The sequence below is a fragment of the Onychomys torridus genome, chromosome 1, assembly GCF_903995425.1.
Source record: "Onychomys torridus chromosome 1, mOncTor1.1, whole genome shotgun sequence".
Classification (NCBI taxonomy): domain Eukaryota; kingdom Metazoa; phylum Chordata; class Mammalia; order Rodentia; family Cricetidae; genus Onychomys; species Onychomys torridus.
Genome location: NC_050443.1, coordinates 127,715,651 through 127,730,783, shown reverse-complemented (window position 1 = coordinate 127,730,783; position 15,133 = coordinate 127,715,651). Strand labels below are relative to the sequence as shown.

General features: G+C 38.0%; 1 pseudogene; it reads right to left on the bottom strand.

Annotated features, from left to right (window-relative positions):
- Positions 1–1,690: 1,690 nt before the first annotated feature.
- LOC118577656 lies at positions 1,691–13,138 on the bottom strand (annotated as a pseudogene).
- Positions 13,139–15,133: the final 1,995 nt, after the last annotated feature.

The following is a 15,133-nucleotide window of genomic DNA, read 5'->3' as shown; positions in this document are numbered from 1 at the left end:
TCTATATGCCTCTAGTACAGCCATCTTGATGAAAAAGTACTACTTTGTGCTAATTAGTTGAAGCCTATTTTGTCCTCTATCAGATATGGGGTATCTATCTGGTCTTATGTTTGTTCCTTGTTTCATTTGCAGTGGAGGTTTTAAAAATATAGATTCATTTTTATTATTAATTTTCATTATTCTACATGCAGCTATCCAGTTTTACTAATACTAATTTTTAAAGATGTTGTCTTCTCTATAGTGAATTTTTTTGACTTCTTTGTCAAAAATTAGGTGTCTATAGGTGTGAACATGGGGCTGGAGAGACGGCTCAGAGGTTAAGAGCACCGACTGTTCTTCCAGAGGTCCTGAGTTCAATTCCCAGCAACCACATGGTGGCACACAACCATCTGTAGTGAGATCTGGTGCCCTCTTCTGTATACATAGTAAATAAATATTAAAAAAAAACCCCATTGATTTGAAATTGAGGCCTGTTGGGAAAGGTAGAAATCAGTCTCTACAGGGGAATGACACTGGAGATATCAACCATACTCCAGGTCAGTCCACATGCCTAGAAGTAATCAGTTTGATTATGAGTGTGTGTGTGTGTGTGTGTGTGTGTGTGTGTGTGTGTGTGTGTGTGTACTCATTTGACTGTTCAGCAGGAATGTGTCATGGATAAGGATGATGGATGAAGAACCTGACCATAGTACATTCACCTGCATGAATGTCAGAAACAAAATAAATGCTATAAAAACATAATAAAAATTAGAAGAATAGAAGTTGTATATCTCATGGCACTTGCATTTTGGCTGACTCCAATTATTCACATGAGATATTATTCATTTTATATTTTAGTATGGTAGAAGGGTGTCATGGAAGGAGAGACGTGGGCAAGCTGGAATCAGTTTCATTTGACATGGTGTTTCAAGATTCAAGAATAAGGGAGTTGCTGCTGACATCCAGGAGTTGTGCAGATTTTTAAAACATACCACAGTCCCGAGCTTCAGCACACCTTCAGGACTGCCTAGGATCTGTGCTCCTTGCCCACATCCACATGACACCACAGGTTCAGTCTGGCCGTCCTGCTGCCTAGACCACTCTTACTTCCTTGCACTTGTTTTGTACTTCAACACAAGCAATCCTCATTATCTTGATACAACTCTGCAAATCAGCTTTGAACTTGCAGTGTCCCGAGAGTCATGACTACACTCATACAGTTTGGGAAACACCTTGTCACTGAAGTTGAAGCAACAAGACTCAGTGGGACAGAGGATGTGACAGTACATTATGATCATTTGGGTCAGAATTATAAGAACTGAAACCTACATGACTGCTATGAAAATGTCATTGAGAACGGATGAGGGGCAGATACTTCCGAGGGATTGGGGAGAGGACAATAAAGCAGAAAATGATGTAATTACATTTTAATTAAAAATGTACTTGAACAATGAGTAAATGATCTATTACTGACCTGTAGAAACATGGGAATAAATGGCTCCAATGTTCCAGATACTTCTCAAATGTACTAGACTTTCACATATTTAAACCCAAACTTACTGGTTTTGGCTTTTCTCTCAGTGTCTGAATGGAGGAAATTACTAAATGTCTGCTTACAGAAAAATCTCTGGAAGTATTTTTTTCTCATAAGTAGGACCTGAAAAACACTGATGAAAGGGACTGGTTATTTTTCCACCTCTAACTACCAACTTTATTCACCTTCAGGAACAAACACTGTAGCCAGGATGGGGATTCCAAACAGCAAACAGAGGAATAGTTGACTTATTCTACGGCCAATGTGGTTCAGTACAAACATTGCAGCAACACAGGCTGGGATGGACATTACAGCCGAGAGACATTGCATTAGGAAGACATTACTTTTCAGGTGTTGGAGGTGGATGTTGAAGCCAAACATAGGAATTCCTTTTGTAAATCTGTAAGAACAAGAGGAGAGTCACATCATACTACTTAGAGTTGACATCCAAAGGCAAGAATATGATTATCCCAAGAAGATGGTTTTAGTTGCTAAAGTATGATGGCCTATCTGTATTTTGACCTATTTGTATTTACTTGAGTGATAATGGAATAATCATCATAAAATCATTGTATCCTGACAGGATGTATTACTGTTGGAATTTTAAGGAGAGGAAGAGTATTTGTGGAATGAATGATAGATCCAATCAGCTTTTTAGAGTTTTTTTTTCCTCTAACTTGATCTTAGTGAAGGTTGTAACAGTTTTTTTAATTTAAAAAAATCTTCTAAGTTATTTTTCAAATACATACAATGTAGTTTCATGATGTTCTTCCCTAATTCTTCCTTGCAGTTTCACCCTAGCCCACTTGCACATCCTGACCACTCCCAGCTTCATGACTTCTTTTCAATAAAAATAGGCATTTTTTCATATAATACATTCTGATTAAATTTCTCCCCCTAATCTCCTACCATTTTTCCTCGCTTTCCTTTCCATGTGGGTCCACACCCTTTCTGTCTCTTTTTAGAAAGCACACAGGCATCTAAGGAATCATGATAAACTATGGTGAGATAAAACAAAAATGAATCAGAATAGGACAAAACAAACAGATAGAAAAAGAGCCAAAGAGTAAGGCACAAGAATCATATAGATGCAGAGACACACATGTTCATACACACAGGATCCTATATAAACACGGAAAGTCATAATGTGTACACAAATGATCTGTAAGACTGAAAATATGCCCTGACACAATCATATGAAACAAAAAACCCTCCAAAGATACCATTGTGTTATTTTTGTGCTGGCCATGTACTGTTGTGAATAGGAACTACCCTTAAGAGTGGTTTGTTTCCCTGGTAAGACTCCACTGGAGAAAACTAATTTTTCATTTGCAAGTGGACTGGGTTCTTAACTGGGCTTTCCCCAAGTGAGGATATTATAACTTTACATTAGTATCTATTATTGAAAAGTATATACTTGTGTAATTTAGGTTAGAAATTTTTTTTCAATTTTTGAAAATTTTACTAAAAATTTGATATTTTTATCACCTTATTCTCATATTATTACATTTTATCATTTCAAGTGTATTGTCAAATGAAAATGATTCATATTTTTATGAAATTGTATCAATTATTAAAAGAACAAATTGTAATTTTTCCCCTTTTTGTTATTTATTATATTAGGGTCTTAATTTTACACATCAGCCATGGGTTCCCCTGTCCTTGCCCGTCCCGCACCCACCCCCACCTTCCCCACAGCCCCTCCCCTCCATTCACATCTCTTCCAGGGCCAAGACTCCCCTGGGGATTCATTTAAACCTGGTGGATTCAGTACAGGCAAGTCCAGTCCAGTCCCCTCCTTCCAGGTTGAGCAAAGTGTCCCTGTGTAAGCCCAAGGTTCCAAACAGCCAGCTCATGCATTAAGGACAGGTCCTGATCCCACAGCCTGGGTGCCTCCCAAACAGTTCAAGCTATTCAATTGTCTCACTTATCCAGAGGGCCTGATCCAGCTCGGGGATCCACAGCCTTTGGTTCATAATTCATGTGCTTCCATTCTTTGGCTATTTGTCCCTGTGCTTTTCCAATCTTGGTCTCAACAATTTATGCTCTTGCAGTCCCTCTCTTTCTTGACAATTGGACTCCTGGAGCTCCACCTGGGCCCTGGCTAAGGATCTCTGCATCCTCTTCCATCACTTATTGGATGAGAGTTCCAGCACGACCATTAGGATGTTTGGCCATCTGATCACCAGACAAGGTCAGATCAGGCTTTCTCTCGACCATTGCCAGTAGTCTACAGAGGATGTATCATTGTGGATTTCTGGGGACCTCTCCAGTACTCTGCCTATTCCTGTTCTCATGTGGTATTCATTTCTCATGGTCTGTTATTCCTTGTTCTCCCTTTCTGTTCTTGATCCAGCTGGGATCTGCTGATCCCCTACGCTTTCTTTCCCTTGAAACTTGCCCTTCATTACTCCGACTCTTGTCCAGGTTGTTCATGTAGATCTCATCCATTTCTCTGTCATTGGGTGATCCCTGTGTCTTTATTAGGGTCCTGATTTCTAGGTAGCATCCCTGGAGTTGTGTAGCAGTCTAGTCATCTTTGTTTTACATCTACTATCCTCCTATGAGTGAGTACATACCATGTTTCTCCTTCTGAGTCTGGGCTACCTCACTCAGGATGATTTTTTTTAGATCCATCCATTTGCCTGCAAACCTCATGATGTCATTGTTTTTCTCTGCTGAGTAGTACTCCATTCTGTATATGTACCATAATTTCATTATCCATTCTTCAGTTGAAGGGCATTTAGGTAGTTTCCAAGTTCTGGCTATTACAAACAATGCTGCTATGAACATAGCTGAGCAAATTCCCTTGTGGTATGATTGAGAATTCCTTGGGTATATGCCCAAGAGTGGTATAGCTGGATCTCGTGGGAGATGGATTCCCAATTTTCTAAGGAAGCGCCATATTGATTTCCAAAGTGGCTGTACAAACTTGCATTCCCACCAGCAGTGGAGGAGAGTTCCCCTTGCTCCACATCCTCTCTAGCATAAGCTGTCTTCTGTGCTTTTGATCTTAGCCATTCTGACAGGTGTAAGGTGGTATCTCAGAGTCATTTTGGTTTGCATTTCCCTGATAATTAGGGATGTTGAGCAATTCCTTAAATGTCTTTCAGCCATTTGAACTTCCTCTGTGGAGAATTCTCTGTTTAGTTCTATAGCCCATTTCTTAATTGGACTGTTGGGCATTTTTATGTCTAATTTCTTGAGTTCTTTATATATTCTGGATATCAGCCCTCTGTCAGATGTGGGGTTGGTGAAGACCTTTTCCCATTCTGTAGGCTGTCACTTTGTCTTGTTGACTGTGTCCTTTGCTCTACAAAAGCTTCTCAGTTTCAACAGGTCCCATTGATTGATTGTTTCTCTCAGTGTCTGTGCTACTGGTGTTACATATATAAAGTGATCTCCAGTGCCAATGAATTCCAGAGTACTTCCTACTTTGTCTTCTGTCAGGTTCAGAGTAGCTGGATTTATGTTGAGGTCTTTGATCCACTTGGACTTAAGTTTTGTGCATGGTGACAGATATGGATCTATTTGCAGCCTTCTACACATTGACATCCAGTTATGCCAGCTCCATTTGTTGAAGATGCTTTCTTTTTTTCATTGCACATTTTTGGCTTCTTTGTCAAAAATTATATGTTCATAGGTGTCTAGGTTAATGTCAGGATCTTCAATTCGATTCCATTGGTCCACATGTCGGTTTTTATGCCAGTACCAAGATGTTTTTATTATGGTTGCTCTATAGTAGAGTTTAAGGTCTGGGATTGTGATGCCTCCAGAGGTTGTTTTATTGTACAGGATTCTTTTGGCTATCCTGGGTTTTTTTGTTTTTCGATATGAAGTTGAGTATTATTCTTTCCAGGTCTGTGAAGTATTATGTTTGTAATTTGATGGGCATTGTGTTGAATCTGTAGATTGCTTTTGGTAAGATTGCCATTTTTACTATGTTAATCCTGCCTATCCATGAGCATGGGGGGTCTTTCTATTTTCTGACATCTTCTTCAGTTTCTTTTTTCAGGGACTTAAAGTTCTTGTCATATAGGTCCTTTACATGCTTAGTTAGAGTAACCCCAAATTATTTTATATCATTTGTGGCTATTGTAAAGGGTGATGTATCTCTGATTTCCTTCTCAGCCTATTTGTCTATTGTATAAATTGGGCTACTGATTTTTTTGAGTTGATCTTGTATCCTGCTATGTTGTTGAAGGTTTTTATTAGGTGTATCAGTGCCTTGGTTGAATTTTTGGGGTCACTCACGTATACTATCATGTCATCCTCAAATAGGGAAAGCTTGTATTCTTCCTTTCCAATTTGTATCCCCTTAATCTCTTTGTGTTGTCTTATAGCTCTAGCTAGAACTTCAAGTACTATATTGAATAAGTATGGGGAGAGGGAATAGCCTTGCCTTGTTCCTGATTTTAATCGTATTGCTTTGAGTTTCTCTCCATTTAAAATTTGATGTTGGCTGTTGGCTTGCTGTAGATTGCCTTTATTATGTTTAGGTATGTTCTCTGCATTCCTGATTGCTCCAGGACCTTCATCATGAAGGAGTGTTGTATTTTGTCAAATGCCTTTTCTGCATCTAGTGAGATGATCATGTGGTTTTTTTCTTTGAGTTTGTTTATATGGTGTTTTACATTGATGTATTTTTGTATGTTGAACCACCCTTGCATCCCTGGGATGAAGCCTACTTGATCATGGTGGATAATTGTTTTGATGTGTTCTTGGATTCTGTTTGCCAGTATTTTTGCATCTATATTTGAGGGTGATCAGTCTGTAGTTCTCTTTCTTTGTTGCATCTTTGTTTTGTTTAGGAATCAGGGTAATTGCAGCCTCATAGAAGGAGTTGGGTAATATACCTTCTGCTTCTATTGTGTGGAACAATTTAAAGAGTATTGGTACTAAGTCTTCTTTGAAGATCTGGTAGAATTATGCAGTGAAACCATCTGGTCCTGGTCTTTTTTTGGTTGGGAGACTTTTAATGACTGATTCTATATCCTTAGGTGTTATTGGACTATTTAAATGGTTTATCTGGTCTTGATTTAACTTAGGTATGTGGTACCTATCCAGAAAATTATCCATTTTTTTTAGATTTTCCAGTTTTGTGGAATAGAGGTTTTTGAAGTATGACCTGATGATTCTCTGGATTTCCTCATTTTCTGTTGTTATGTCCCCCTTTTCATTTCTGATTTTGTTAATTTGGATGCCCTCTTTGTCATTGGTTAGTTTGGATAAGGGCTTGTCTATCTTGTTGATCTTCTCAAAGAACCAACTCTTGGTTTTATTAATCCTTTTTATTGTTTTCTTTATTTCTATTTTATTGATTTCAGCTCATTTTGATAATTTTCTGGAGTCTTTTCCTCCTGGGAGACTTTGCTTCTTCCTGTTCAAGCCTTTCAGGTGTGCTGTCAAGTCACTAGCGTGAGATTTCTCAAGCTTCTTTATGTGGGCATTTAGTGCTATGAATTTCCCTCTTAGCACTGCTTTCATAGTGTCCCATAAGTTTGGGTATGTGGTGTATTTATTTTCATTGATCTCTATGAAGTCTTAATTTCTTTCTTAACCCATTGGTGATTCAGTTGAGCATTATTCAGTTTCCATGAGATTGTAGGATTTCTGTAGTTTTTTTTTTTTTTTGTTGAAATCTAACTTTAAACCATGGTGGTCCAATAGAACACAGGAGGTTATTCCAATTGTTTTGTATCTGTTGAGATTTGCTTTGTGGCCAAGTATGTGGTCGATTTTAGAGAAGGTTCCTTGGATGCTGAGAAGAAGGTATATTCTTTTTTGTTCATGTGTAATGTTCTGTAGATATCGATTAAGTCCATTTGAGCCATAACATCAGTTAAGACCATTACGTCTTTGTTAAGTTTCAATTTGGCAGATCTGTCCAGAGGTGAAAATGGGGTGTTGAAGTCCCCCACTATTAATGTGTGGGTTTTTATATGTGATTTAAGCTTTAGTAATGTTTCTTTTACATATGTGAGTGCCCTTGTGTTTGGGGCATAAATGTTCAGAATTGAGACTTTATTTTGGTGGATCTTTCCTGCCATGACTATGTAATGTTCATCATCTCTTTTGATTGATTTTAGTTTGAAGTCTATTTTGCTTGATATTAGGATGGCTACACCAGGTTGCTTAAGACCATTTGATTGGAAAGTCTTTTCCCAGCCTTTTATTCTTAGGAGGTGTCTGTCTTTGAATTTGAGGTGTGTTTCTTGTATGCAGCAGAAAGATGGGTCCTGTTTTCATATCCTTTCTGTTAGTCTGTGTCTTTTTATAGGTGAATTAAGTCCATTGATATTAAGGGATATCAATGAGCAAAAGTGTAGAGCACAAGAAACACATATATATATAGAGAGAGACACACATGTTCACATACACAGGAACCTATACAAACATGGGAAGCCATAATGTATCCACAAATGATGTGTAAGGTTAGAAAAATGCCCTGACACATTCATATGAAACAAAAAATCCTCCAAAGATACCATTATCTTGTTTTTGTGCTGGCCATGTACTGTTGGGAATAGGGCCTTCCCTTAAGCGTGGTTTGTTTTCCTAGTGAGACTCCATTGGAGAAAACTAATTTTTCATTTCAAGTGTACTGGGTTCTTTACTTGGCTTTCCTGTAGTGAGGATATTATAACTTTACATTAGTATCTATTATTGAAATGTATATACTTGTGTAATTTACATTAGAAATTTTATTTCCTTTTAAATGGGGAATGAGAAATGGCAAATGCAGAGAAGTCAGGAACATGACTGAAGATTCATCATCACCCTCACTCTATAGTTAGTTCTGTGCTTCTATATCCCAAACCTCTAGAATACCACCAGACACAGAAATCCCTCATTTTTATCTTCAACTCTGTGGTTGGGAAAATTCACCTCTCTACTGTTTTAAGAGTCAGTGTATGAAGCCTACCTCAAAAGGCACAGGAGAAGCACACACTTTCACAAGTTTGGGGTGTGGAATAAGTCACGCAGAGAAGGTTTTGTTTGTGTTTCCTCCAGCTCTTCCCTCATGGTGGTTCTCACAACCTTCAGCGAGAGCATCAAGAACTGTTTAGTTTTCACAAAATGATGAGCATTTGCCACAAAGTTCTGTCTCAGTATTGCCATGATTGTTCATTATGATTAAGTGAACGTTGTGAATCTGTGAGCCCAAATCCTTTTTATTCCATTTTGTTATTTCTGTCATGAGTCTTGGTCACATTGATCTTGGTCATAGCAAAGCAAATGTAGCCAACAAAATAATTTGGTGCCATATGTGCGGTTGTTATTCTAAAAATCTGACCATGGTGTATTCCATGTGTTGTGGTTTGATGGTGGATTTTGGGAGATTTTTCAGAGGCAGGGTAGAGAGAATTTTTATTGTGGAAGTTCACTATACTGAAATGCTGATATAAATGTTAACAGTGAAAGCCTTCTACATGATATTTCAGATGGGAAAGAGTACATCATTGAGAATTTGGTAGGAGAACACTTGTCTTTCCCTATTGAGGAACTACAACAACAACAACAAGTTCTGGCAGTTTTCTGCCCATGTTCTGAAAATGTGAGTGAGAGTGAAGTCAAAGCAGTGCACTAGTTTATTTACAGAAGAAATTCAAGATGGCACAGCATTTGGGACGTGACATGGTGAAGAAGAGGGGGTCATGAGTGCCTCTGCTGAGGTAGGTTTCTGTTTATATACTCTGAGACACAAGTTCAGGGCTGGTCTTCTGTCCTTTAGAGTGAATGTTCCCTCCTCAGTTAACATAATCAGGATAATCCCACAGAGGAGTGGCCAGAGGCTGAACCAAACTAAGTCATCACTCACTCAGTGCCTGGAGGTTTTCTACTAGATGATCTTGTTGAACTGACAATCAAAATTAACTGTGATACTTTTGTCAAATTCACATCAGAACACATCACTTTTGAAACATAACTTTCCACCTCTTATCTCCATGTTCTGATAGGACTTAGTCTATGGAGGAATACAAATCATTTAAAAGTATGAAGTCCAAGGTTCATATGAAACTCATGGGAGTTTCTTTTTCTCTCAGTGCCCTGTGAAATACTTCTTTATTTTAAAAATCAATAAAATATGTCAGCAATACTTTTCTCTTCATATTCAAACTTTTATATAATAAATTAGATGATTTACTTCTATTATTCAAGAGAATAGAATAAATGTTCCTATTTCAAAAGAGAATTGTTGGGATATATCAACAAATGACTGTACTTATACAGGACTGAAACTCAGAAATGAAAACATTTAATACTGAAGGTCCATGTCTGTATCTGGGGCTCATAATGGAATCTTCTAAGCACTAAAAAAATAAGCAGTTTTTAAATATCTTTGTTCATGTCAATAGGTTACTGCTTCTGTCAGCCTTAAGAAAGATTTTATATTTAGAGTAGCGGTCATTGAAGACTCACAATTGTCATAGTAAGTGACTATTCATTGTTTATTTCCAAGTGAAATATCTCTATCCCCTCCTTCCAGGTTACAGAAACATCATAGAAAAGGGAGAGGAAAGGTGTAGAAGAAGTGATGGAAAATGTGTGATTCCATCTTATAGATATGCATTGGACTCTTGAACTTTCATCAGCTGTGATTAACTTCATAAGACTTGCTAATGTTATTCCAGTAAATATACCATCTGCAGGGGTACATGGTATATTTTTGGTAAAATAGCAGGGGAGAAGCCTTTGTTGAGTTTGAGCCAATGTGCTCCATGGCAGGTTAGGAGACATGCCATGCAGACCTGACTGGCAGCGGCCAAGGGGGAATGGCAGAAAGACACTCACATCATGCAGACATAGCAACCACATGGAATGTTTTATTGGTCCATATGGAGAAGAGAAGAGAGGGAAAGAGAGGAAAAGAGAGATAGAGAGATTGACAGAGAGAGTAGAGAAAGAAAGTGACAGTGAGGGAAGGAGAGAAGAGAGGATCAAGAGACAGGGACAGACACAAAGAGAGAGATAGAGGTGTGTGTGCCTTTTCTGACAAGGGAAAGTAAGGAAGAGAGAGAGAAGGGGAGGGGTTTTCTCTTAAAGAGGACTTTACATAAGATGATGTTGTCAGGATGCTGGGTGGGTCCCCAAGGGGCATGTCTGAATGCTAACATTATTGAGAGAAGTGCTCATGAGCCCCATCTCCATTTCACAACCTGTATGTAGTTAGTCATTGTTAGTGCATAGGGGCTCATAAAGCCATACTCCCTCCTGAGGATACATTGGCAGCTAATGGTTGCTGATGAATAAATAGACATTTTTTTCAGTCATGTACCCACATATAAGTTTCCCATATTCCTGTAGGTAAATCCCCAACATGTTTCTGTAATTGACTTAAACTGGACAAATTAGATCACAAAAAAGAAGCTACAAAAGGAGAGACTAGAATACTAGAAGGTAGAATAGGACTAGTTAAGATGTATATGAGAATCATTAGGTTTGGTAATAATGAGGGGTTATAAATAAATCAATATAGTATATGCACATATAAAATTTCAGTCTTAATGCATTATGTATAACTTATATATCCTAATAAAAGTTTAAAAGTGAAAGAAATCATCAATGAAGGTATTTATTTATTTATTTATTTTTCAAAGTCCTCTTTGAATGAAAGAACTGTATTCAATTATTTAATGATTGTACATTGTTTCTTGGGCACTAACTCATACACATGTCAAGCTTGTGTTTCCTTTATGTCATAACAAGCTTGCATTATGCTCACCTCCATGCTTAGGGCATCTCCAGAATTCTTCACTCCATTCTTGCATGCAACTTTTCTAAGTTCCTGTAAGCCCTTCTGGGGTTTGTTGGTCACAATCAGCCATCTTGCTGACTCTGACAGCCACCTACTCAAGAAGATATTGTTCATTACTTCTCAAGAAGTTATTTTCTATACTAAATTTATTCTTGTTGTGTTAAAATCGAATACCTATCAGTTATTCAGTTTTAACAAAATGTATAATCTGATATCATGAGGAACATTGCCTAGGACAACAGGAAATGATTCAGCCATGCAGAGCATCTGCACTCCTAAAATGAAGACCTGGAGTCACATTGACCTTTCCCCCTTACTAGGATACAGGTTTTCTTCCTTCCTTCCTTCCTTCCTTCCTTCCTTCCTTCCTTCCTTCCTTCCTTCCTTCCCTCCCTCCCTCCCTCCCTCCCTCCCTCCCTCCCTCCCTCCCTCCTTTCTTTCTTTCTTTCTTTCTTTCTTTCTTTCTTTCTTTCTTTCTTTCTTTCTTTCTAGACAGGGTTTCTCTGTGTAGCTTTATGCCTTTCCTGGATCTTACTCTGTAGACCAGGTTGGCCTCGAACTCATAAAGATCTGCCTGCCTCTGCCTCCCGAGTGCTGGGATTAAAGGCGTGCGCCACCACCGCCTGGCTGGATACAGGTTTTAATGGAGGTCATAGAACTAGAATGTGAAGGATGTTTCTCCCAATAATTTCCAAATTTCTTGTTAGGTTGTAGGGAATATTTATTCTTCATATGTCTGTTCCCTAAATTAAGAACCCATGAATAATTTTCCCCTAATCATATCACCCAGAGGAGCAATGATACAGTGAAACATTGTCTTCCTGACACAACAGGACTGACACATATATTAGCTCACAGAGACAGTGACAAATGCATTTCTTATATCCTGATTTAGTGGATATTGTCGTGTCAGGATTGCAAAACATAGAGGAGGAAAGAAAGCTCATACCTTGCAGGTAAAAGGCAGAAAAATATTGGCACAGACATTCCCAGTTGGAGGTGGTGCCAGTTTCAAAATGCAAATTCCAGGCCTGTCATTACTATTCTTCCAAAACTGGAAGCACATAGTGTCAAGGTTGTCACCAGGGCTTTGAATTTAGGGCTTGTCCATTCTATCACTGAAAGGAAAGAAAATGAATCTTGATTTCTCCTAATGGTGGGAAGGACATCCATCAAAAGGTTTGACTTACTGATCAAAATACCATTCATGTATATTGGTAAGACACAAATTCCTTTCAGGAAGTAAAGTAGGTAGTAGATGAAGAAGGTGGGAGCCAGAGCTGCACAGGTCCCAGTGATGACCATTTTCAGTAAAGCACATGTGAAGATTAACCTCCTCCCAAACTTGAGGAAAAGACAGTCTCCTTCAGCTAAATAATGCAGTTATTTAAAAGAACAGACAGGAAGCATTTTGTGTAATCCCTGAGGTTGACTTTTCTCATTTTTCTAAACCATGTTTTTCTTTGTCTCTTAATCTTTTTTGACCTCTTGAATGTTTAATAGAATGTTAGTTCTGTGTCAACACAACACACAGACTTTTAAACACCAACTGAAATGTATGTTTTTTGTTGCGTGATCTCTAGTGTCAAAGGTACACCCAGAAGAACATAATCTGCAATGATTGTTTTCTAGAGTGAATGTGTTGCAGATGATGAAAATACTCACATGTACAAAGAACTGCATAGCACAGACACTCACCTGTCTGATAAATGGCCACCTAGGAAACCTCCTACCAAAATTCCAATCATGAATACAAAGTAAGCCACTGAACCCAGTACCTGAGATTCACACACCAGGTCCCACTGGTAGAGAAGGAAATCAGCATGACAGCCTGTCACTGTAATTTGTTTAAAATTATTCAACATGAGCTTCTTGTTCCACTGAACCCATCTTCCTCTCCAATTTCCCTGTTTTCTACCAAGTCACCAAAAAATTATGCTAATAATTATTGTGTAATCCAGTCTTTTAAACATTTACTTTATTAGAAACTGAGTACCACCACCCATGGTCTCTTCTGGTAAATGAACTGTAACTCCCTGAAAATAAACCACAGTTCATTTGTAGACTAATTTCTAAACAGTTGTATTAAATAAGAAACATAGAGCCAAATACAGAGGTAATAGCCAAAGAGATCAGAGAATTAACAAAGAGCAATGACTAGCCTTATCTTACCAACTTATTGCCATCTCTACACCAGAAAGAGCTTCTTCTGATCTAACCTGTGTTTATATTGCCTTCCTGTTCTGCCTTCTCATTGGCTCTAAGCCCAAGTACTTGACTTCCTCATCACTGCCTGTAAATACAGACCTCTAGGTCTCTATAGTTGTTACTGGGATTGAAGGGTCATGTCATTATGCTTGGCTGTGTCCTTGACCACACAGAGACTCTGGCTGCCATGTGATCATATTAAGGGTGTGGGCTACCACCTCCTGACTGCTGTTCCTGGCTTGCTATGTGACCTTGTTATGTGACCTCTGATCTTTAGGCAAATTTTATTTATTAACATACAAATAAAACCACATTTCAACACAATTAAAATATCACATTTCCCACATTTTTCTAATAAAAAATAGAAAAAAGTTATAACTAATATAAGAAAAATTATATACAATAAGTACAATAGCTATTTAATATATATATATATATAATACCTCAACAGTGTCTAGTCCATTTGCATTTGACAAACTCAGAGAAAATATTCCATTATCTATCCTATTTTGGTATGTAATATACATGAATCACTTTCTATCCTTACATATATTACTAACAGAGAACTATCTTATATTGTCTTTCTAATTTATACACTTACACCTCTTTAGTGAATTTCTTTTCTGAAATTCTTAACAGGGAAAACTATAACTATCTAATCTTAAACTAACTATAACTATAACTATCTAATATTCAACTAATTATAACTAGAACTCTCTAATCTTCAACTAACTATAACTTTACCTAATTTTCAACTCCCTTAGAGACCCAAGAAGGAAATAATATTACCTAATAAAACAGGAAGTGCAAGCAAGTGGCTTCCAAAAAAAAATGTGAGTTGACAGACAGAAACAGCCAGCTGCCTGGATAGTCACCCAAGGTTTCTTCACAGCATTAGGGCATCATCTTCAGCCTATAGGCTTAGCGTATCTGATAGACTCATTTGTGAAGTAGGATGGATACAAGGCCTGTAGTTTGACCTCACATTCAGCGAGAGTAGTCCATGTACCAGATAAACCTGAATTCCACCAGTGTCCTTTCATGATTCAGGATTTTAAATTCTGGAAATTGTTGATGGTTTTGGAATTCAGCTGTCCATTCTTCTTGGCTTGTGTGTGGCTTCATCTTTTTTATTAAACGCCAGTCTGCTATTGAGGGGTTAGACTTTGTCATCCTAGTTACTCTTTCAAGAATAACTGTTTCAGCTAATGTTCCAATGCATAACAGAAGCCATCAGTCCACTGCCTGTTCAGCTGCCCTTTAAGAGAGGGGCACTGTACCTTTTCCAGATTGCAAAGGTCACTTCAGTGATATGTACCATATTGTCCTGGCCTCAGAGGATACCTGTTGTTAAAGCCACAACCACAGTTATTTTGGCAAAAATCTGTAGTCCTTTGTTTTGTGTCCTGTTTGTCAGCAGTCAATGTGAGGACATTTTGTCCTCACTGCCACAATGAAAGTATGCAGTTTCTTCAATGCCCATATCTTCTCTTAAGTAGATTGGTGCTGCCAGGAGCTGACATGTCTCATAGTCATAAAAAAAGAAAAAAATTCTAAGTTATTAAAACATTTTAAATGCCATATTCTGTAGATCTCTGAAGGGTTTGAAGATGACCTGTCTATCTAATATGTATTTCTTCTTGACCTTCAAA